The following is a 24,439-nucleotide window of genomic DNA, read 5'->3' as shown; positions in this document are numbered from 1 at the left end:
GTTTGGGTGTGTCTTGTACATGATTGTTCTGAAGTTCTGTGTGGCTGGTATGTGGTCTTGTTCTTCAGAGTGTCTGGTAGTAGTATGTGTTTTTTTGGGTGGTCTGGGTTGCTAGAATGTGGTCAATTGAGTGTTCTCTGCCTCTGCTTCTTGAGGATTCAGTGTTTGAGTTCCTCCGCTCTCAGCATGAACTCATGACAGTCAGATTCCCTCAGGACATCAGGGGCCTTTCAGGAAGTGACATCAGCCTGCAATGACACAGAGACAGACTGTTCTGGAAGTTCAGTGTCATGTTGCTGAGACATGTTATAACTGTAAATGCGGTTTATTCTCAGCCCTGTGAAAATGTTATCGATCTGAAAGATGTTTAAAAGGATGATCCTTTATCTCTTTGTTCATCAATAAAACATTAAAGAAGGCTTTTACATGATCGGTTATACAGAATCAGTTATCAGCCTCCAAATTTAAGAAGTTACAAATACTGTCAGGACGATTTGCCAAAGCTGGTTAAAAGTAATGATGATGTACTAAATCAGTGGTTCTCAAACTGTGGTATTTGTACCACTAATGGTACGCAGGCTTCGTTATAGTGGTACGCGGAGATATCAAATGTGTCATATGTATATGCTCCATAATTTTCAAAATTTATCAAAAATGATTTATATATAAATATGACATATAATAATATTTATTATATGACATATAGCCTATATTTCTGATGTCCAGGCAACATTTCCAGGTGTTCATGAATTGGCTACTATATATTAATACTTTACATTTAAGTATAGCACTTTACTTTTTACGAACATTAACCTACCATTTTTAACTTTTCAAAAGCACATTTTAGTTTTAAATGTTGACATTTTTAGTTTGTTTTGTTTGTTTGTTTGTTTTTTCATATAAGCACAGTACACTACAATGTTAACGTTCAGACTATTTATAATGTTTAAAATGGCTGACAATAATAAACATTCTTAATAATAGGAATTAATCTGCCAAGTGTTAGAACTGTGCAGAGCTGTAGCTGCTTTACTGGGCTTACTACGCCACTGTATTTTAGTACTGCTCAATATGGTGGTACTTGGAGAGACTTTTTTTTTTCTGAGGTGGTACTTGATGAAAAAAGTTTGAGAATCACTGTACTAAATAATGTTCAGACTCCTTCATGGGATGACTGTTTCACTTCATAAGAACTCAGGGTATCCTCAGGAGTACTTTTTTGAGACACAATTTCTACTTAAAATCTGTTCAACTGGGCGAGGCAGTGGCGCAGTAGGTAGTGCTGTTGCCTCACAACAAGAAGGTCTCTGGTTCGAAGCACGGCTCAGTTGGCGTTTCTGTGTGGAGTTTGCATGTGGAGTTGCATGCCTTCGCGTGGGTTTCCTCCGGGTGCTCCGGTTTCCCCCACAGTCCAAAGACATGCGGTACAGGTAAATAGGATGGGCTAAATTGTCCGTAGTGTATGTGTGTGTGTGTGGATGTTTCCCAGAGATGGGTTGCGGCTGGAAGTGCATCCGGTATGTAAAAACTTGCTGGATAACTTGGCGGTTCATTCCACTGTGGTGACCCCGGATTAATAAAGGGACTAAGCCGACAAGAAAATGAATGAATGAATCTGTTCAACTGCAGGCTTGATGTGAAATGACCTGAGGTGAGTTTTCATTTTTGGTTGAATTATCTCTTCAAGATATTGAACTATTGGATTGATATGTTCCAGTCCAGTGATAGAAGCTTCTTTTTTTTGTGTTTGGCGAGGGTTTAACTCTGCATTGGCATAACCGGTGCAAGCTCAGAACGCTGAGCGCAGCACTTTAAAGCAGATTTATGAGCATCTTTAATGTGGTTAGCATGCAGGAGACTCCCCTCTTTTGTGGAGTGACTTCAGAAACAGCAGATCAGATGCAGAGAATCACTCCGTGCCAGGCAAGAGTTGATGAAAAACACTCTGGATGGTGAAGAGTCGTCTGAATGAGTCACTCTGGTTGTAACCGTGATCTTTGACTCTCCATGGGCAGGAGTCGTGTCAGCTTGACCTTTGCTAGTGATGAAGGTTTGTTTTAGCGCTCTTGTTAAGTGGAGCGCTTCGTGCTGCTAATGCCGTCGATGGCGTTTGACTGAGGCTGGAGCTCTTAGTTATAATGAGGGAGAAACTACACCACAGAAACGACTGCAGGAGCAGCAACACAACACTGTTCAATTGGATTGGTCTTGATGAAGATCATTAGCAGTGAAATCTGTCCTGAACACTTATTATTTATATGTTAATTAGACTGCCATGATTAACAAGACCATTATTTAGAATGAATCGCTTTTAAGTTTCCATAGTAGTGCATCAAGTGATTTCCAAAGCAATGCATCAAGTTATTTATACTTCTGCATTGAGTAGGGGTGTCACGATTTCGATTTTTAAATCAAAATCGATCGAAATTTATACTCAATTTCGATTATCGAATCAAAAAATAGAATCGTCAATGCTGCCACGCCCCCATGTCACGTCAGCTTGGCTTGCCGAGCGGGAAAAAAACAGGCTTGTTGAAGTGCTTGTTAAACTGCAGAAGCAGGAGACCCGTCGACAGAACTTAAACCCTCTCCTCTTTCAATGAAGTCCCCGGTGTGTTAGCATTTTGGATTTCCAGTGAGTTATGTTGACAACGTTCGTGTTGTCAACAAAAAAAAAACACAGTTCTGCAAGCTCTGCTATGTACGTATTACGTACGGTTCGTCTGATAGACAACACCGGCATCGCGATCCTCCACCCGCCCCCGTTGCAAATCCGCTCGGGAAAAGTACACACTCAGGCCCTGTTTACACTCTCTATGTTTTTAAACGACATTTTAGAACGACAACAATTTGACATCCACAGTGGCGTGTAGCATTTCTGAGCAGCCCTCCTTCCTCTCTACCTCTGAAAATGCACATCACGTGACCACACAGACGCACTCACAGCCATGCGCTCGAGACAGCAGTTCCAGGCAGTCAGAGGACTGCTTCAATCTTTTACTCACTTGAACTTAGTCATTTTAGCGCACACCTCAGATACTGTTGGCTGGTTCCTGTTGGTTGTGCGTCTTTTTTACCGACGCCATTATAACGACACAGATCACTGCCTATTCACGAGTCCCGCAGAAAAAGTGATTGACAGGTGGTAATTATGTGTGTATCTTGCCTTTATTCATTTACTGTATGATTTGTTTATGGGTAAAACAAAGACCATGCAGGTCAGGTAGTTTAAACGGTAGGCTACAAATAATTAATTGGTCATTAATTAATTAATTATTCATAATCGAAAATTGAATCAAATCGTGCCTTTAGAATCAAAAATGTAATCGAATCGAGGATTTGGAGGATCTTGACACCCTTAGCATTGAGTGATCACCATACTCCATGACGGATTCCTTGCAAGTAGCCGTGTTTTCATATTTGTGCTTTTTGTTCGTGTTGCTCTGACAATAACACTTTCGAAACACTAGTAGACAGTGTGGTTTCTATGTGTTGAGATTGGGTGTTTTGAGTTTACACTGGAAATGTGTGCAATGCTAACTTTCTCGGGGTTCCCACACCTTCATGAACTGCAGATTCAAGGACTTCCAATAACTTTTTAAAGCAGCATTAATTTTAAATCAAGCCACTTTTTAATTCACACCGCCAGCATAAGTAGCACCATGAAAGACCATAATGTACTTTACATTTCACCTACACTTAATATTTAGAATAAATCGACCATTTTTAAAAAGTAATGTTTAATGAGTTTTAATAAAATGTGTTCAATTCAATACTGCTGATATGCAAATTCAGTTTCTAAAATATTAATAAAATGTGTTATTTTTCAGTTTTATTGTACAAGATTTAAATTTAGGATTTTTATTTGTAGTTTTTTTCTATTCAGTTTTTGACAATTGAGTACAACTGTTGAAATAAATTTAATTCAAGCACTTTCAAGGACCTGTGTTTGTTTTTAAGTACTTCCAGGCCTTGAATCCATATGTCTGGAATTCAAGTACTTTAAAGTATTTTAAAGGAGCGTTGAAACCCTGCTTACTGTAGACGTAGCTCAAACTCACGGACAATGCAACAGTTTTAATCTTAAGAGTAAACCCAAAACAAAAACCTCCATCTGGAGCTCCTCCATAGTCTACTTGCTCCTCTTCCACTGCTCTCGGTCCCGCCCACACTCATCACAGACAAATCACAGGTCTTGCACTAAACTTTTTTTACTTTTTTTTACCGACCGCTTTAGATTTTAATTATATCCAGCAAAGAGTGAGATCCACTCAAACAGAAAAAGTAAAATATAAAACATGATAAAACAGTAATTACAATGCAGTGCAATTATAGGTACAAAATCAGGATTGAAACTAGGCAATGTATACTGCAGTTTAGAAAAGTCAGGGTTTTAAAATTGCAAAATTTTCTGTTATACCATGTTTTTTTTTGTATTTTTTTTATATGTGTTGTAAAGAAATCTGTGTTTCTGAAACCAATAAAGAGAGCAGAAATCAATGATTTATTTAAATTATTTAGCCTGACATGTTTACTGTTCCAAAATATTATTTAATAAGATAAAATGTATTTAGTTCAATGGTGAAAAGTTGTTTTTGTTTTTTGTTTTGTTTGCTCAGACATTTGAAATTAGCTTATTTTAGAGCAGTAATAACAACACCTTGAAACCATGATATTTTTATCCAAGGTTAATATACCATCAAAATCTTATACCTAATTGAAACATATCTGATACCGTTATAAGATATATACTCTTCTATGTATTCTTATATATGACCAAAATTGTAGTTTTCTTTCTGATGCTTGCTGTTTTGGGCTGTGGTATATTCCAAACAAATCATGTCCAGTTTGTAGGAGTTTCCAAGAAAGATCAACTGGAGTAGATGAATCCATCCATAGTTGCAAGACCATTGCGCTACACGTTTTTTTTTTTTTTTTTTAAGAAGTGTCCACCAGAATCCATGTCCTGCAGTTGTGCATTTGACTAAGAAGTATAAATCAGTCATGTGATGCTGCCCGATGATTTAAGCATATTGTTGTTGTTTCTTTTTTTCAGTTGTCTGCAAAAATTGACGAACATCTTAATTATATTATAGAATATCTGATGTTTTGATTCTCAAATACGTGTAAGAACAGGAATTTTGTCATTGAAACAGCCTAATAACGATCATAATATTTGATCTATGGTGATTGATGGCCATGTTAGTATGTGCTGAAGGGAAGAGATTCAAGCTGCTGGATTTACAACATGATAATTCATTAACTTCTCAAAAAACGCATCAAAGTAAGTGGCTGTAAAAATGGCAGTAGTAATTACTGTAATTAAATTAAAATGGCAAGAGTAAGATTAGTAATTAAAATGGCATGAGTAATTATACTAGTTTCCTAAATTTTGTGTATCTGATGTGCATTTTTTAAATGTGTTTTAGGAAATTATTGTTATTTTTCAGCTCCCAGATGTCGGTGTGTATTTTTCAAACCATGAACAGTATGTTTTGCTAGTACTCGTGTATTCAAATGTTTGAAACCAAAAATTAAGGGAAACCGCTGATAAATAGTGATTTATTGTGTAGTATGTTTTTGTGGCTCAGTGGAAGCCATTGTGGAAAAGCAGATTTGAATTTAGCAGCTGATTATTTGACACCAATAATCAAATACTGGTGTGATTTGTATACGTCAAAGGATTGATACAAATATTTTATTTTCATTTGTGTATATTTTGTGCTTTTTTGTGTTTATTTCGGTGTACTTGTTTTTATATCCAAGTGGGGACTTAAAACTGAACACACACAGACTCATGGGGACTTGCTTACAGTATATATCAGGTCATATATGACTTACTGGTTATATATGACTTTGAATTATATCAGGTCAAACATGCTTACAAATCATACAGAATCAAGTATTTTGCAAATGTAAAGATGCTGACTGTTTTGTGTGTGTGTGTGTGTGTGTGTGTGTGTGTGTGTGTGTTTGTGTTTGTGTTTGTTAGTTTTAACCAGTCTGTTTTTATCACAAACATAAAAATCCCTGACCTTAACTCACAGCAAGCCTGAAACATCTTGCTGTTGTTTTATTTCCAGGCCGTGTTCTTCTGTTGTGATGTTGTGTATATCAGTGGTGTATGTCAGTGTGTGTGTGTGTGTGTGTGTGTGTGTGTGTGTGTGTGTGTGTGTGTGTGTGTGTGTGTTTGATGGATGGCAGTGAATCTTCAGTATGTGAGTCTCAGTAATGTGGATCAGCAGTCTGGATCTGTTTCTCGGTTCTGGTCTGGTCATTTCCTCCGCCGCCTCTGTTGTGTGTTATTTCTTCAGCGTGTCTCCGCTAGATTGAATCCTCCAGGGGTTTTTACATTAAAGTCGGTTAGATTGCAGCAGATCATCTATTTCTGCCTTCCTGTCAAAACGCAGCGTCTCACGGGCACAAGACGAAGATTAAACACAGGAAATAATTGAGCTGAAAAATAGAGGCGTTATTATATTAAAACATGAAAGAGAAATAAAGGAGACGAGGCTGAATTTCACACTTCATTCACACACACACACACACACACACACACACACGAGAAACACTTATAGAAAACTACAACACCAGGCGGGGGGAACAAAAACTAGTTCATTTTGTGTGTGTTCGTTTTTTACATGAATAAATGTTGCATTTCCAAGTTTTAGAAACAACAAATAATAACTTGACTTGACTAGTTGATCATTTGGTATCAGAAGTCTTTTCACTAAACAGAAATAATGTACACTATAGAATATAAAGTCATGGTGCAGTGGAAAAGGAATTAAAATTGTGTATGACTCCCATGAGCCTGGAGGACTGCATCCACACATCTCTGCAATGACTCGATTAATAAAGTCATCTGGAAAGGCAAGGAAACCGTTCTTGCAGGACTCCCAGAGTTCATCAAGACTCTTTGGATTCATCTTCAATGCCTCCTCCATCTTACCCTAGACATGCTCAATAATGTTCATGTCTGGTGACTGGGCTGGCCAATCCTGGAGCACCTTGACCTTTTTTGCTTTTAAGAACTTTGATGTGGAGGCTGAAGTATTTGAATTTATTTATTGAATGGGATAGCCCCTTGACATGAACCAAATCATTTTCAAGAGGGTCCCAATGAAAAGTACAAACATCAAACAGAGAAATTCACATCATAACAAACATACGACTAACAAAACAAACAAACGAGCAGAACTCTTAACCTGAAACACCTCCCACAGTCTAAAGCTTAAGTAAACAAAAACATAAAAGTTCAAACAATTTGATATACAAATAAATAATAAACATTTAAATTGGAACCAATATTCATAACATTTACAAGTTGTTTCCAAAAAAATATATAATAATAATAACAATTTGTCCTGAAAAAACTAAATGACTTAATTCATCTAAAAGAGCAAGGGAGTTTATTCCAGTCAGAAGGAGCTTTGTATTGAAAGGGCCTACAGCCACTTTCTGTTGTAATTCTTGGAAGGAAATAAATCCATTCAAAATTTTGTTGTAAAATTACGTTTTAAGCTAGACAGGCAGAGCTCCTAGATACCCAAACTTTAAAAACATTAGCGAGTGCATTAGTGCAGCCATACTTTGACTTTGCTGCACCTTTTTGGTTCAGCAGTATTTCTAAATAAATGAATAAAAATAAATAAATTGCAGACAGCCCAAAATAAGTTGTGTAGAATTGTTATGTGTTCACTGACACATTTAAATAATGAGCATTATAGTCAAAGTATTTTTTAAAAAGTTAATAAAAGGGTAAAATTTATTGTCACACACAACAGATCAAATCATCCGTGAATTTATAAAAGAAGAGGTGCACACCAGAGCTGTGTTTCTGAATCTCTCCAGTGTGTTTTTTTTCCTTCAGTTCATCATCCATCACCAGTGAAGGAGAAAAATGTCTGCAGTCTCTTTCCTCTTCCTTCCTCTGTTTGTCAGTGAATCTCTCCATCATCTTCACATCTGATATGAAGAGCTGAGAAACACAAACACACTGATGAACTGAAGCCTCCAGTCACTTTCACATCATCCTGTTCCAGCAAAGAAAGCAGCAGTGTGATTATGCAGAATATCGAACAAAGTAATGCTGTATGTAGAAGATAACAACATGTGCAAAAAATAATAACACACCCTGTTCCCTAGTCAGTCCGTAGTGGAATGTGATCGCTATTTGGTTGCTAGGATGCTTTAGTGGCTTTTAATGCATTGCAAAGTGGTTGCTGTGGTGGTCTAATGTGCTAATGCAGAGCTAGTGTTTTTTAGCTAGCGATTCAACTTCCGGTGAATGGTTCTTAAATTTCATAAGGTTCCTTTTACAGCATCGATGTTGCAATGTAATTAAATTACAATCAGTTAAATAGACTTAAGCATTCATTTAGCTTTTAAAGCATAAAACGAGGTGAAAGGCCATGTAAACACAAGCACCTTCAGTAGCAGTAGGCTAGTGCAGAAACTCTATTGAAAATACTGGGGTAAATACAGCTATATTTCATATTTTAAAGAGATGGCATGACAAAAATCAATTAAATGCAGTGCTTCTTGTTCGGTCTGAGAAACACTTTATATTATATATTTATCAAGTGGTGAAAATCACAGATTATTAAAGAAGTCAGATCTTAAGTGTCGAGATTTTTGTAATGGCACGACAATTCACTGGAAGCATTTGAGCTGCCTGACTGAAAATGTTCTTGTGGTGGCTAGTGTGCTCTAATGGTTGCTAGGGTGTTAATACGTGATCACTGTGGTGTTCTAATGCTTGTTAGTGGACTGAAATATGCCTGCTAGGGTGTTCTAGTAGTTGCAAGAGACCTATGTGGTCACAAGGGTGTTCTAATGGTTGTTAGGGAATTGCTATGTGGTTGCTAGGGTGTTCTAATTGTTGTTAGTGCACTGAAATATAGCTGCTAGGGTGCTCTAGTGGTTGCCAGGGCCTTATGTGGTTGCTAGTGTGCTCTAATGATTGTTAGGGTGTTAATTTGTGGTCACCAAGGTGTTCTTATGGTTGTCAAGACTTTGCTTTGTAGTTACTATGGTGTTCAAACGGTTGTTAGTGCATTGAAATATAGCTGCTAGGGTGTTCTAGTGGTTGCCAGGGCTCTATGTGGTTGCTGGTGTGCTCTAATGGTTGTCAGGGCATTGCCATGTAGTTGCTATTGTGTTCTAATGGTTAGTGCTGCATTTAAATATAGCTGTTGGGATGTTCTAGTGGTTGCTAGTGTGCTCTAATGGTTGTTAGGGTATTGATATGTGGTTACTAGGGTGTGCTAATTGTTGTCAGGGGGATTGTTTTGTGGTTGCTATGGTGTTCTGATGGTTGTTAGGGTATTGATGTGTGGTTGCTAGAGTGTTCTAATAGTTGTCAGAACATTGTGGTTGTCATGGTGTTCTAATGGTTGTTAGGGCATGGTAAATTGGTTGCTATGGTCTTCTAATTGTTATTAAGGCTTCAAAATGTGGTCACTGGGGTGTTTAAGTGGTTGACCGGGCCCTATGGGTTTGCTAGTGTGCTCTAATGGTTGTTATGGTATTGATATGTGGTTGCTAGGGTTGCTCTAATGGTTGTCAGAACAGTATGTGGTTGATATGGGGTTTCAATGGTTGTTACGGCATTGTAAAGTGGTCTTCTAATTGTTGGTAAGGTTTTGAAATGCAGGCACTGGGGTGTTCTAATGGTTATCAGGGCATTACTGTGTGGTTGTTAGTGTGCTCTAATGGTTGCTAGGGTATCGCTATGTGATCGCTAGGGTGTTCTAATGATTGCAACAGCTTTAAAATTTGATTGTTCTAATGGTTGTTAGGGCATTGCCATATGGTCACAATAGTGTTCTAATGGTTGCTATGATGCTGAAATGTGGTTGCTAGGGTGTCCTGATGGTTGCTAGCGCATTGCTATGTGGTGGCTTTGGAGTTTTGAGCTGCTATAATGGGATGGACTGTCAGTCAGTCACAGTCAGAGTGAGTTATAGAGTAGTCTTCAACAGTGTGTGTGCGCAGCAGCTTTACTCCTGTCCAGTGATGTGATCAGACACACAGCACCAGTAGTGAAGCTGGACTAAACTCTTCCACTTTGCAGACGTGGTGAAGTGACGCTGGTGTGTGTGAAAGAAACAGAGTAAACTCATCTGAAAGTCTCTCACTTCTCTACATGTTTTTAAGCAACGGCTGATGAAACGCCATGAAAAACCGGCCACTTCATTTTCCACTTAATGCGGTTTGACACGCTTGAGCAGCAACTTTGAAGATCATGTCAAGTGTCTTGAGGAAACTTTCTCTATTCTTCATAATCGTCTGCTTTATTCCCTTCAGCCTCTGGCTCAGGAAATGAACGAACAGCCTTTTCTCTTCCGTTCAGGTTAGAAATGAAGAAATCAAGAGGTTCACAGTCAAAGTAGAGTTTAAAGTCTGCATAAAATCTAAATTTACAATGTTTATATAGCTAGAGCACATCGCTATTCATTACGTGAACAATTAAATCAAGTTAGTTGAGTAAGTTAAACTGAAAACAGTGTTTGTTTTAGTAATCTTCAATCAAATCATGAGCATTTTACATATTTGGAGTGGCGGTATTTCTCTGATTAGGGATGTGTAACGATTCACCAGACTTAACATTCAATACCATTTACGATACTTATCTCACGATTCACAATTTAGTCACAATTTTTAACTAAATTATTTGGAACAAATTTAGGATGAAGAGCCCTTTCGTTTTTTTTTTTTTTTTCTCAAATGCTGCACATTTATTAAAAAATAAAACCATTAGGGCTCTGCTAGGGTTGAGCCGTATATCGATGATTTCCAACGCAATGCGGTATTATCCAATATCGTTCATATCGATATGGTTTGAGGCCACACGTGTGCATTCTGCGTGAAACAGACCACTCTAAGGTAGCCTGCGAGCTCCACTTGCACAAATGTGCGCATGTGTATGAATGACTCACTCAATGAACCATACCAAAGATTTGTTCAAAATAAACGAATCATTCAAGAACGACCCATCACTGCAGCGTGGATGAACATGCAGTGCAGGTGTTGTATCAAAATCTGACTCCCAGATAAATCTGACTCCCCTTCACGTGTAGCTGTCACAGTGGATTATCAAAAACTTTTTATCCATCATTTCTTCCCCAATTGACAGCAAGACCGAACAGAAGCCTTGTCAAATTGCCAAGCAGCACCTAAATGTGTTCAAAAGAATAAAAAAAAAAACAAAATGAGAGGATTTTATACCACATTTCGAAAGTGAAACCACCTCATATTCACTGATTATAAGGTCAGTGTTTATTACACGATGGTCTCTTCCTCACATTTACATTACAACACATTTAGCTCTGCGTTCTGCTCTGTTATAATGACTGTTTACATTTATATGCTTAACCAGTGTTTCATCACAGTACTCTGAAACAATTTAGTTGCTTCTCATATCTATAGTCTTCATTTTATTCTCCTTATTTAATATTTAGTTAAACAACTTTAGTTAAAACAAAAAGTGTAGGATTTTTTACATGGAATGAAAGACTTCTTTTTAGATATCTTCGATATGTGCACTGTTTAATAATTGTGCACAATACATACATGTGAATGTGTAACTAAAACACATATACAGCTGATTTTATTGTTGTCTATAAATCACACAACTGTGGTATACAGGATTACTTATAACAACACAGTAATTGTGATATAAAATACTGTGCGTTTCATATTTACATTTATTGTGGTTCTTTTCTATCCTACAATACTTTTCGTTGTGTTACTATTTGTGTGTTCCTTTTGTTTTCTATGTTTCAGTTTACTTTATTTGCTTCATCGATAAGTACAAATAAAAACAATGCCTTATTCTTGTATTATAAACCCTTTACAAAATCAGTTCAACTTGATACATAAAGAGCGAGACAGAGGAGTGTGTGTGTGTGTGTGTGTGTGTGTGTGTGTGTGTGTGTGTGTGTGTGTGTGTGTGTGCAGTAGTTTTGCTGTGTTTGACGGAGGCAGATGGACAGATTTGAGCGTCTGTAACCTGTTTGCTTCGCCTCGGTGCTTCTCTGATGATCCACTGCTGCAAACCTGCAGAGAGAAACTGCACCAGCGGCTGGAGAAGAGAGATGAAGAATCCACACACACTCCGTCATTCTCAACTCCATCAGCCTTTCCTTATCACACACACAAACACCTGAGCTGCTGTAAGACACACACACACACACACACACACACACACACAAGCACACAGAGGCCCACAAACTCTTAAGTGGCTCTAACACACATACACACAGGGCTCTGAGGCGAGTGTTTAATGCAGTGTGTTTCCAGGATGCTGTGGTGAAGTGATAACAGTGCTGACCCTCATATTGTCCAGTAACCCTGAGCAAAAGCCGAGGTCCAATCCCAATTCTATTTCATTTCCTTTGACTTCCTCCTTCACTTTCCCTTTGGCCCTTAAAAAAAAAGAGTGTGAAGGGATGGAAATATTCCCTTAAGAACTGGGACAGCACTACAACACACACATCATCATCACGTTCTGACTAGCGCATGTTGCGAGCTCTGCAGATTGTGTTTTCAATTCCTTTATATGGATGTTGAACGTTGGCTCCAATCTTCTGTTTGAATGAACTGAAAAACCTGATGTCATGTGCTCCGATACTAAGACTGTTGATATAGGGGTTTCCTAGTGTGAAAAAAGCACAGTGCACTGCTCTTTACTAAAGCCAACAAAAGGGAGTGTGGTGCAACTTGCGTACAAGTCTATGGGTGTTGCAAGAAACACGAAACTATACTGTGTATACTTGCTCATATTTATTACCAAGCTGTAAAAAACGATTCGTTACTTTTACTTTAAAAAAAGTGAATAAATCCATTACCTTAAAAAAACAATTCCATTGAAACTTTTATAATTATGCACATTGTTTATTTACTTTAAAAAAAAGAGTAAACCCATTGCCTTATAATTATCAACTAATCACTTTTTACATTGCAAAAGAAAACTAATAACGTTTTACCAGATGTGCTGAAAAATGCTAATTCACTGCCACCAGATGTTGTTGATCAGATCTATTGTCACGTCATCAGGGAACATTATCAGAATTTAAAATGTGCTGTTTGATGTTTTGCAGCACCTATTACGCCTAGCGTTTTTATTATTTCAAATAGTTTTTTTTTTTTTAATAATGACTATAACATGTTAATGCTGTTATTAATGTAATAAGTGTATTACATTAAATTATTATTATTTATTCATTCGTTTCCTTCAGCTTAGTCCCTTTATTCATCAAGGGTCACCACAGGGGAATGAAAAGCCAACTATTCCAGCATATGTTTTCCACCGCAGATGCCCTTCCAGCTGCAACTCAGTACTGGAAACACCTATACACTCTCACATTCACACATATACTCTACTGCCAATTTAGTTCATCCAATTCACCCTTAGCGCATGTGTTTGGCATACCTGTCAACCCTCCCATTTTTCCTGGGATTCTCCCGTATTTTACAGTTCTATCTCGCTATCATCCCGTAAAGGTATTTTCCTGTATTTCTCCCGTATTTTCAGTCTTTCTCTGAAGGGTGGCAAATAAACATTAAAGAGCTGAGCCTCCCTACACAACCCAAACCGCCGAACCACCAGGGGACGCCCCTTGCTCTTAAATGCGAGTTCGTTCTGTGCTTTCGCTTTTAAGCATGAAAACACTTTGAAATAAATATGAAAACGGTAAGATGTATGATACCGGTGAGTGACTGTCTGCTGACGCGCTCCATAGTGATAAATAGACGCTGTTTCCCAAACGGATTCTGTATACGCAATTTGAAGCAGATCGAAAATCCGTTTTTGGGCGCGTGTTTGAACGGACATACACACATAATTAATAATAATAACATCTAAAGATGTCAATCTTGGTGTTTATTTTTGTTTCCAAACACAACTAATTTTGTCGAATGGCTTCATTGTAGCGTTAGATGTGTGCATTTTTAAAGTGACACCTGTTATTTAATGTAATCAAAAAAAAATCTGAATAAATAATAGATTCATTCGTTGCTCTTTAATCAGAATGTGTAAGGTATACAGTGAAGAAGCGACTAATGAGATTTGATAACTTCTATTTCTATATAATAGCTATTCATTTTGATAAGCTGAACTGTTTGCTAATTTATTTGCTGCTTATGTATACTATTTAATTTTTCTATTTTTATATAATAATATTAAAACATATTACTGACCATTTAATTGCTTACTTACAATGAAACAGCTCCAAATGATTTTATTATGGTGGGCATATCCCTTATTTTAGCATCCCAATGTTGACTTGTACGGTGTTTGGACTGTACAGTACCTATGCAAACATGGGGGAAAACGTGCCAACTGACCCAGCCGGGACTTGAACCAGCAACCATCTTGCTGTGAGGTGACAGTGCTAACCACTAAGCCACCGTACCACCCTATTATTATTATTATTATTATTATATTCTATTTGATCTCAACATTTGAAGAATTCAGATGCAAAAACCTCTGAATGCTGTCTGAAATCTCCTAAAATGAGCATTTTTCTCAGCCTCTTATATTTATGTTCCGTAATTTAAGTTCTTTAAAGGCAATGAAAAGAACTTATTTATTACTAAAAGTAAAATTACTGAGCCTGCACACAGGGGTCAGAAAAAATGATAATTTTAAAAGAAAATTAAAAGTTTTATGCATCTAAACTCTTCATTTTGAAACTATTAAAATTGATCAGTTTTGAAAATAAATGTTTTTAAGATGTACTTTTTATACAAATGATACAGAATTAAAGAAAGTATGGTGCCAAGACATGAAAAAAGTAAATTCTGTCTCTGTTTGTGTCCAAGTCATGACTCTGTGTGTTTCAGACTGTAGTAAAAGTGTTGTGTGTGTCTAATAAACTTAATTGGCTCAGTGAAGACGAATGAGCTCATTGATCAGTGTTTAGAACAGATGCAGACACAGCAGATCTCTGGTACACAAAAAAAATAAAAAACAGACATGTTAGTCTAAACAGTATGTGTTTTAATGGTAGAGTCTGATCGAAATCTCCAACTGCAACCAGTACTGCTCTTCTAGAAATCTTTTTGTTCATGAATCTTTTTTCATTATTGACCTTCTCGTGTTCTCTGTTATTGTTTTTATATAAATTATTATTTATTATATATAATATTTTTATATAGATTTTATTATATTTTACACTATTTTATTGGTACATTATTTTGTTATTTTGTTATTTATTGATTAATTTGTCTGGTTAAGAGATATATTCATTGATGTTCTGTCTGTCTCGCTTATTGTTGCTAGTTTTTTATTTATTTATTAATTTTTCATTAAATGTTTTTGTTTTGTTTTGTTGTTTTAAGTGTTTGTTTTTTATCAGTACTTTTTTGTTGTCTTTTTGTTTAATTGATATTTTTTTTTTGTATTGATTTATTGCATTTTTTCAGCATTTGTTTCCCCTTTCAGTCTTTTTTCCTGTTTTATCTTACCTTCTACCATCAGTTCCTCCTTCATGATTATTCTCATTTATTTCTCATTGTTTAGCTTTACTTTGGTTTATCTATTTTTCATCATCTTCATTTTATTTGTTACATATTTTTCCACGTATGTTTCTTTCGTTTTCCTGTTTCATCTTTTCCTCATTTCCTCCTCTATTTATTATTTATCTATTTATTACTTATTTGTCTGCTTTCATTTTGTCTTTATTTCTTAGCATGACCTTTTCTTTCTATATCTTTCTGTCTGTCTGTCTGTTTCTATATGTATGTCTGTCTGTCTCTGTCTGTCTATTATTAATTTATTTATTTTTATTGTTTCATCTGTTCCCCCTCATTTTCTCCTTCCTTTACTTTGCTTGTTTCGTTTTATTTTTGTCATTTCTCTTGTTTTCTATTCTTTTGTACTTTTTCCTTCTTTCCTCACCCTTTCTTTATTTGTTTGCTATTTTTTTCCTGTTTCATCTTTTTTTTTTTTTTCTTTTGTGCTTTCCTAGCTTTTTTTTCTCTTTATTCTTTAGCTTTAATTTTTCTTTTCATATTTCTTTTCATTTCTTTCTCTTTCTTTCTTTCTTTCTTTCTTTCTTTCTTTCTTTCTTTCTTTCATTTTAAAATCTTTATTTTATTGTTTTACATGTTTTTTTCCGCTGTTTATTTCTTCACTACATCTTTTTCAAGTTCTTGTCTTTCTTTCCTTCTGTTTGTTCTCTCCTTCCCTCCTCAGTGTGGGTCAGCAGTTGTGTGTGTGTGTGTGTGTGTGTGTGTGTGTGTGTGTGTGTGTGTGTGTGTGTGTGTGTGTGTGTGTGTGTGTGTTCTCCTCAGGTCAGTCTTCTTTTTCTGCTCCTCTGCTGACTCATTCTCTTCTGAACGCTGGAAATAAAAAGCAGAAAGAAAGAAGAGAACAGAGGAGAGAAATGCAGCAGGTCACTGTCAGACTGAGACTGATGTACAGATGACACTAAGAGAGAGATGGCAGAGGGTGTGTGTGTGTGTGTGTGTGTGTGAGAAACACTCGGGGAGAAACACTGTGCTTGATGGATGCTCCTCTTATACCTGATTCCCTTCAACAGGCTGAGCAGATCACAGTAAACACACACTCAAGTTCACACAGCAAACACATTTACACTCTTCAAACTAAACCACACTACAAAGGGCTTTTGCAGCTCTTTTTGGTTTCCAAAAGCATTCTTAAAGGGATAGTTCACCCAAAAATGAACATTTACTCTGCATTTATTCACAGTCAGGTGGCTGCAAACTGTCCTGCCCTTATTGGTGCACAATAAATCTTGGGATGTTCGAGGCTGCAAAGGATCCCCCGGTTGTGTCCTTCATTACCGGGAAAATGAAGAATACATTTTGCGGCTGCGTTTGAAGGAGCTTCTGAATTTTTCTTTTTAAATGAGACAGCGTTCATTGCACCGTGATGATGCAGCGCCCTTCAAATGCATCCTTCTGAGGATGCAACCTCTCAAATGAGAGACAGGTTATAGCATGTGTAACAAAGTTAGATGGCCACCGGTACACAGGAGACAGAGAACCGACAAACTTTTAAATAATTTATTACCGAAAAAACAGACGGCAGCTGTTAGCAAAAGTAAAACTGAAAACAAAAGTAAAATTTAAAGTGTCCAGGCCTGGTCCTCTCTCCTTTTTTATAGTCCAGAGCTCCTCTGTTGAACTCTAGGCTGTTGAGCAGCGCAGGTGCTTATCTTCAACACTCAAGCTCCGGCCTCATTCTATTCCCACGGCTTTCGGCCCACTCACACTATACACTATAGTATTTAGTGTTACTATAGTTTTTTTATGTATTACCATAGCAGGATGCAACATAGAATTTTAATTAAAGGTGTGGAATTAAACCGATTTTATATTCAATATTAAAAGACACTGTGGAAAATGCTGGGTTTCACACTTTGTTCATGTTGTCCCAACACAAATCAATGACGTTAACTTCACACATTTAAGTAGATTGAACATAAAACAATCTAGATGTCCCCAAAAAAGTGCAATAATTGTGTTGTTTAGGCTCATTTTAAATAAGTAGTTTGAACAAGCAGGAAAATCAGTGTACTGTATATACAGTTGAAGTCAGAATTAATAGTCGCCCTTTCACTTTTTTTTCTTTTTTTTAATATTTCCCAAATTATGTTTAACAGAGCAAGAAAATTTTTCTACAGTATGTCTAAAAATATTTTTTCTTCTGGAGAAAGTCTGATTTGTTTTATTTCGGCTAGAATACAAGCAGTTTTTAATTTTTTTAAAACCCTTTTAAGGCCAAAATTATCAGCCCCTTTAAGCTATTTTTTTTTTCAAAAGTCTCCAGATCAAACCATTGTTATATAATAACTTGCCTAATTACCCTAACCTGCCTAGTCAACCTAATTAACCTAGTTAAGCCCTTAAATATCACTTTAAGCTGTATAGAAGTGTCTTGAAAAATATCTAGCCAAATACTATTTACTGTCATCATGGCAAAGATAAAATAAATCAGTTATTAGAGATGAGTTATTAAAACTAGTATGATTAGAAATGTGTTGAACATCTTCTCTCCATTAAACAGAAATTGGGGGAAAAATGAACGGGGCTAATAATTCAGGGAAGCAAATGATTCTGACTTCAACTGTATATACTGTATGAACATGCTTCCAATAAAACCAGGATATTAAGGTTTTATTATTTTCCAGCAGCTTCACGTGCCTCACCCAATCAGAAGTGAGTTTTATAATCAGTTTGAAGACAGCTATAGGGAATAGCGAAAGTTAAAATTACGACTCATCCTGATTAGTTCTTCCTGAGACGCATCGGGTAGATACTGAGGGTTTTTTCATTGGTATTATCAGAGGCTGCGGTTGGAGATTCGACATTATTGCTCCGCTAAGCTCAAGCTTGCCCTAATGAGATGTTAAAAAAAGAAAGCGAGAGACGCAGAGGCGGCTTTTATCTGCAGCGATTGGAAATTTGCTCATTATGCAGCTCCACAAATAAGGAAGTGTAGCTGTGATTATACACCAACGACTTATTACCTCGCCGTCGAATAAACGAGATGTTTTCTAATCGGAGATTTTCCATTGCCATTCGTGGCCGGTGCTGTCGCGCTGACAGCTTGACGAATCAAGCCGGCGGAAAACTGTTGATTAAGAGCTTATGTCTGTTTGGACAGAATTTAATTGACAAACTCGTTTATCTTCACGTCTTCTTTCTAATGGTTTTCCCTGACTCTCCTTCTGCACCGTTTTCACTGTCGGCCTGCTCCTGCACTCGCTAGTGGACCGTATCCAAGTGTTTTTACTTCACTATTTGTTATTTATCTTTGCTTTATGGGAGTATTTTCATTTCAGGAAACTTTTATTTTAATTTCATTACATTCTAAAACAAAATATTCATCTTTTTTACTTTACTACATTACCTGAATAAAGCTGAGTTACATGTTATTCTGAAGGGGATCATTTGGACCTGCTTAGAGATGCAGTAGCGCTGTTTAATTCATGAACAAGTTGGATTTGATCAGTTAAATTGGTTCACAAATTGCACCAAATGGTTTGTTTGTGAACCGGACTGACATCAGTAAACAACTCATTGATTCCATTGATCCATTCAGTTATTCTCCTTTCATCAACTCACTGATTCAAATGATATGTTCAGAGTGATTCACCTGTTAACAACTCATCGATTTAAATGATCTGTTCCAAATGATTCTTCAGTACTCACTTATGCAAATGATCAGTTCAGAGTGAGTTTACATTAAACAACTGACTGATTAAAAAAAAAAAAAACAGAGCCTCCAGTAAATGATTCAATGACTCAAATAATCCATTCAAAGTGATTCTCCTGTTCAAAATGTACTGATTCAAACAATCCATTCAACTCGATTCTCCTGTTACCAACTCACTAATTCAAATAATCCATTCAGAGTGATTCTCCTGTTAACAACAAATTGATTTAAATGATCCGTTCAAAGTGATTCTCCTGTTAAAAACTCGCTGATTGAAATAAGTTTAAAGTGATTCTCCTGTTCATAACTTACTGATTTAAATGAATAATTCAGAGTGATTCACCAGTTACCTCATAGATTCAAATTATCCTTTTAGAGTAATGGATTTTCCAGTACCTGATTTACTGATTCAAATTATATGTTCAGAGTGATTCACCTGTTAACAACTCAACGATTTAAATGATGTGTTCCAAATGATTCTTCAGTAAACAACTCGGAGTGAGAGTGAGTCTCCAGTAGATGATTCGCTGATTCAAATCATCAGTTCAGAGTGAGTTTACATTTAACAGCTGACTGTTTAAAAAAAAGAAAAAGAAAAAAAACAGTCTCCAGTAAATGATTCAATGACTCAAATGACCCATTCAAAATGATTCTCCTGTTCAAAACTCACTGATTCAAATGATCTATTCAGCTTGATTCTCCTGTTAACAACTCACTGATTTAAATAATCCATTCAGAGTGATTCTCCTGTTAACAACTCATTGATTCAAATGATCCATTCAGAGTTAATTGTCTCTTAACAACTAGCTGATTCAGATGATAAATTCAAAGTGATTCTCCTGTTAACAACTCACTGATTAATAAACTCAGTTTAAAGTAAGTCTCCTGTTCATAACTTACTGATTAAAATGATTAATTCAGAGTGATTCTCCTGTTAACTCATTGATTTGAATTATCCATTTAGAGGAATATATTCTCCAGTAACTGATTCACTGATTCAAATGATATGTTTAGAGTGGGTCTCCAGTAAATGATTCACTGTTTCAAATAATCCATTCAGAGTTATTCTTCTGCTAAAAACTCGCTGATTCAAAGGATCCATTCTAAGTGATTCTCCAGTATCAGCTCACTGATTCAAATTGTCACATCAGAGAGCCTCCAGTAAACAACTCAGTGATTCAAATGATCTGTTTAGAGTGACTATCCTGTTCACAACTCACTGATTCAAATTATCTGTTCAGAGTGACTCTCCTGTTAACAACCCAGTGATTTAAATCATTCTTTTAGAGTGAATTTAATTGAATTTAATCACTTAACAGTTCACTGATTCAAACGATCTATTCAGAGTGAGTCTCCAATAAATGATTCACCGATTCAAATGATCTTTTCAAAGCAGGTTTCCACTAAACCATAGGTCTCAAACTGGATTCGCTGATTCAACTTTTTTGCTCAATAAACATTTATCAGTGAGTAATTTGACTTTTCTTAATTAAGTCTTGAACTTTGAATCAAGTAATGCTGAAAAGGAGAATGTTACACTTCTGCTGGAGTAATAATTTATTAGTGCACTCGTACTTTTACTCCAACACGTGTACTATGTCCACCACTGAATGCCCTGCAGGGAAATAAAATGAGTTAATTTGTTCCCAATTGGCAGGAATGTTGTTTGACATGACATTGGATCTAATTAAAACCTCGAGGCAGGAGCATCTAATGGTCTGTAGTGAACGCTAACACCTCAAAACAATCCACAAAGTGCTTTACCTTCAAGAAAACATGACGCTGTCTGACTGAACCAATCAGTGCGCTCTGAGAAACATTGCAGTCGATGACAATAACATCAGTGGGAATGAGTGTGAGGCTATGATGTACATGAATGTTGAGAGTCTGAATTGAACGCTAGCTCTTAGCACATTTGTTAAGTTAGACAATGGCTAATATTGTCATGTTTTCGAGATGTGTTTGCTGTTAGAGGCCCGTGGCGAACTTTTATTGCTCATATTTTGCTCGTTTGTTGCTTAGAATGACTCTCAGATGAGTTTTATTGACTTTTTTCCTCATGATATGTCAGTTGTTAGCGCACAGTTGGTGGAGTGTGTGTGGATGATTTAGTTTGGTGAATTATTCTGGAGCTCATATTGAGATATCATAGTCTGCGGTCAGAAGCTAGTTTGAGATCTTTTTTTAAGAAACTTTGGTAAAGAGTATCTGAGATCAGTTTTCTTTTCTTTAAAAAGTAGAAACTTCCTTCAGAAATTCATGGCTGTCTTGCAGAGTTTACACTTTTCACATCAAACTTTTCACAGCAGATTTCACTCATGTTGTTGTTGTTGTTGTTGTTGTTGTTATGTAGAAGACTTTCTTAAAGGGACATTTCTTAAGAGTTCACCCAAAAAATGTAAATTCAGTCACAATTTACTTTCCGTGATTTTGTTGTAATGCAGTATGATTTTTTTTTTCAAATCACAAGGACATAAAGGTATATGATGTGTGTATATACAGTGGTCAACATTTGATGTGGATCAAAATCTTTCATCAAAGTTGGCCTTAAGCTATTTTACAGCACCCATTCTCGTCTTAGCACGTGTTTTGAAATAAAAAAAGACATCTGTATTGTGTGTTTGATTAAATAATGGCAATTAATAATGGCCAACCTTAAACTGTAAAGAAAAAGGAACAAAATTATCAGAGTATACCACATTTTCAGAGATGTTTTAGAGGTGTACTGCACTGTAAAAAATAAAATTTAAAAATTTAATTCCTGATTGCCTTTTTAAGCTGAATCAAATTAACCTTATGAGTTTGTTAAACTAACTTAAAACAGCTTGTGTAACTTATAAAGTTAAGCTAGAACATCGTTAGCTTAGTTTAATAAGTTACAAGGACCTAAAACATATGCTGTCAGATCTAATTGATTATATATATATATAATCATATATATAATATATAAATATATATAATATATATTTTTTATTTATTATTTTTTATTCATTTATTTTTTTACAGTGTGTAGGATTTGGCAAAAAACTAGTGAGCATTAAAGAATTTTAATTAAGACTTAATAATTAAGTAATTATTATTTAATAATAACTTTTGACGTTGCCCCAACAAGAAAAAAAAGTTTGGATTGCATTTCCTAATTCCTATGCCTAGTAAACACACTTAATGTATTTTTTCAACACATCTCATAATTTCTCAAATATCAGCCTCAATCAAATGGTTGAGATGTCGGTTTATGGTAAAAGTACTGAACTTGATATGAAAAAATATGAAGTGTAAGACCAATTTATAAAAAAAATTAAAACAAAATAAATACTAAATCACTTTTTTCATGAAGTATGCTCTAAAATATTTCAGATTCTCATTTAACATTTTTTTTTTACAATAAAACCAAAGTCAAGTGTAGCAGTGCAATAATGTTTGTTTGATTTCTTTTTTTCTTTTTTTTATTATTTCATTTATTTATTATTTTTGTAAACCAACAATGCTGTGTGTGTAAACCATTATTTAAAACGGGCATCTTTAAATGACTTTAACAGTCTTTATTTAAAACAGTAAAAACATAGTCGACCATTTGGTAGAAGCGCAGTCAAAGCAAAATTAAAGTCACATGTAAACTGCATGCACTCGGGGATAAAAGCAGTGAGCACTGGAATGGCAAAGCACATCAGTGTGAATGAGCCCTTTGAGAAGCTGACCGTAGGATTGGTAACCTAGCAAACAACAGTAAACACGGCAAGAATAATGGAGAGAGCTGATTGATCAACGCTTTAAGTAAAAGTTAATTTGGCAAATGCGTTTACATCTTGCGTCACAAAAGTCCAAAACAACCTTAAGTGAGTGCACAACCCCTTTTTTTGTTTGCAAATGAAGTTTTTTCAGTTTGGTGTTTCTGTCACTCGTTTTTATGGGATACTTCAAATTGTACATTAAGCGGATGGTTAATGCAGATGGTGTGGCAGGAGTTTGAACAGTGTGGAGGCTAGCCAAAATCTACAGGAAATGTGTGAATAAAAAAAATTGCGCTTTTTTTTTTTAACGTTAAATTTTTACAATCGCAGAATTGTCGAATTCTGGAGGGACTGCTCGACACAGCAGACACCTGTTTTTGTTTTTGGCTCATGGAAATTCAGCTTGAAGAAAAGCCTTGAACAGTCAACTGGAAATGTGCGTAGATCATAACAAAAATAATTAAAAATGTCAAAGCTATAGCCAATATCTGCACGAAATGTGTGGCATATATGCATTTTTTTCCCTTTAAGTTTTGTGTTCGCAGATTTCAGGAGGGACTACTCAACTCAAAATGTGCCTGATTTTATGTTTTTAGCTTGTGAAAATTCTGCTTTTTTAGTCATTTAAAAGTCTGTGAATTTGACATTTGTCTTATAGTGGAAACTAACGCAAACGCAATCTCTCCAGTTAACATCACGTTTTTTGGGTTTTGTGCCATCAGTGGAGTGAAAATAAAGTTAGCTGAATTCTCCTGAGGTTTTCCACGTCAAAGACCTTGATTAGCCTCAATCTGGGCTTTAATTGCTCACTGGACTGTTCAACTGCACAGCATTAGGAGAAAATTAACAGTCGCTGATTAAACCGTCGCTAGTCTCCGGCCTGCTTCTAATGGATGCTACAATAATGCTTTGAGACCCGATTAACTGCTGCTGCTTCCACGATGTTAAAGGAACACCTCACAGTGTTTATTGTAGGATGTTCATTTTGTTCTGCTGTCAAACAAGTGAGAGGAAGTTTGAGTTCTTTGTAGTTTAATGCTGTCCAAAAGTGACTCCCTGAAGATTGTCCCTACTGTTTGTGCGCCACATGCCACATTTGAGTTTTTGGTAATTAGAGGTGATTGGAATCTGAAGCAAATGATGTAAAGTAGATATCTAATTAGTTTAGATGATGACTGGTTTATCAAACATAAGTAGTATAAAGGGACTAATATTTGTAAATGAATGCTGACAGACTATAATTAAATATTAATAATAATAATCAAGTGCAAAATTATTTTTAAATAGATTTTAAATATATATATATATTTGTATATATTCATAAAGTTTAATTATTTTAACTGATTAAATGACTAATTATAGCATTTTTATTACTACTGCTAATAATAATAATAATAATAATAATAATTAAATGCACATTTATTTTTTAATTGATTTTAAATATACTTATTTAGTTGTATATATTTATTAATAATGCTTATTTAATTTAAACTATAATATGACTAATTGTAATATA

General features: G+C 35.8%; 1 protein-coding gene and 2 long non-coding RNA genes across 5 annotated transcripts in view; all 3 read left to right on the top strand.

The window, feature by feature from the left end:
• asic1b (acid sensing ion channel subunit 1b) overlaps nucleotides 1–24,439 on the top strand; it is a 394,977-nt gene that overhangs the window by 157,137 nt on the left and 213,401 nt on the right. The window lies entirely within an intron of this gene.
• LOC147831485 (uncharacterized) lies at nucleotides 8,096–13,226 on the top strand. Its single transcript, XR_015521662.1, has 3 exons — nucleotides 8,096–11,922; nucleotides 11,965–12,736; nucleotides 12,801–13,226. It is a non-coding gene; the product is annotated as an uncharacterized LOC147831485 (long non-coding RNA).
• On the top strand, nucleotides 17,618–21,926 carry LOC147838374 (uncharacterized). The gene is made up of 3 exons (XR_015521654.1): nucleotides 17,618–19,930; nucleotides 20,114–20,388; nucleotides 20,434–21,926. It is a non-coding gene; the product is annotated as an uncharacterized LOC147838374 (long non-coding RNA).

Source organism: Danio rerio, chromosome 22 (genome assembly GCF_052040795.2).
Source record: "Danio rerio strain M-AB ecotype USA chromosome 22, GRCz13ab, whole genome shotgun sequence".
In the NCBI taxonomy this organism is placed as follows: Eukaryota; Metazoa; Chordata; class Actinopteri; order Cypriniformes; family Danionidae; genus Danio; species Danio rerio.
This window is presented reverse-complemented; position numbering and strand designations above follow the sequence as displayed.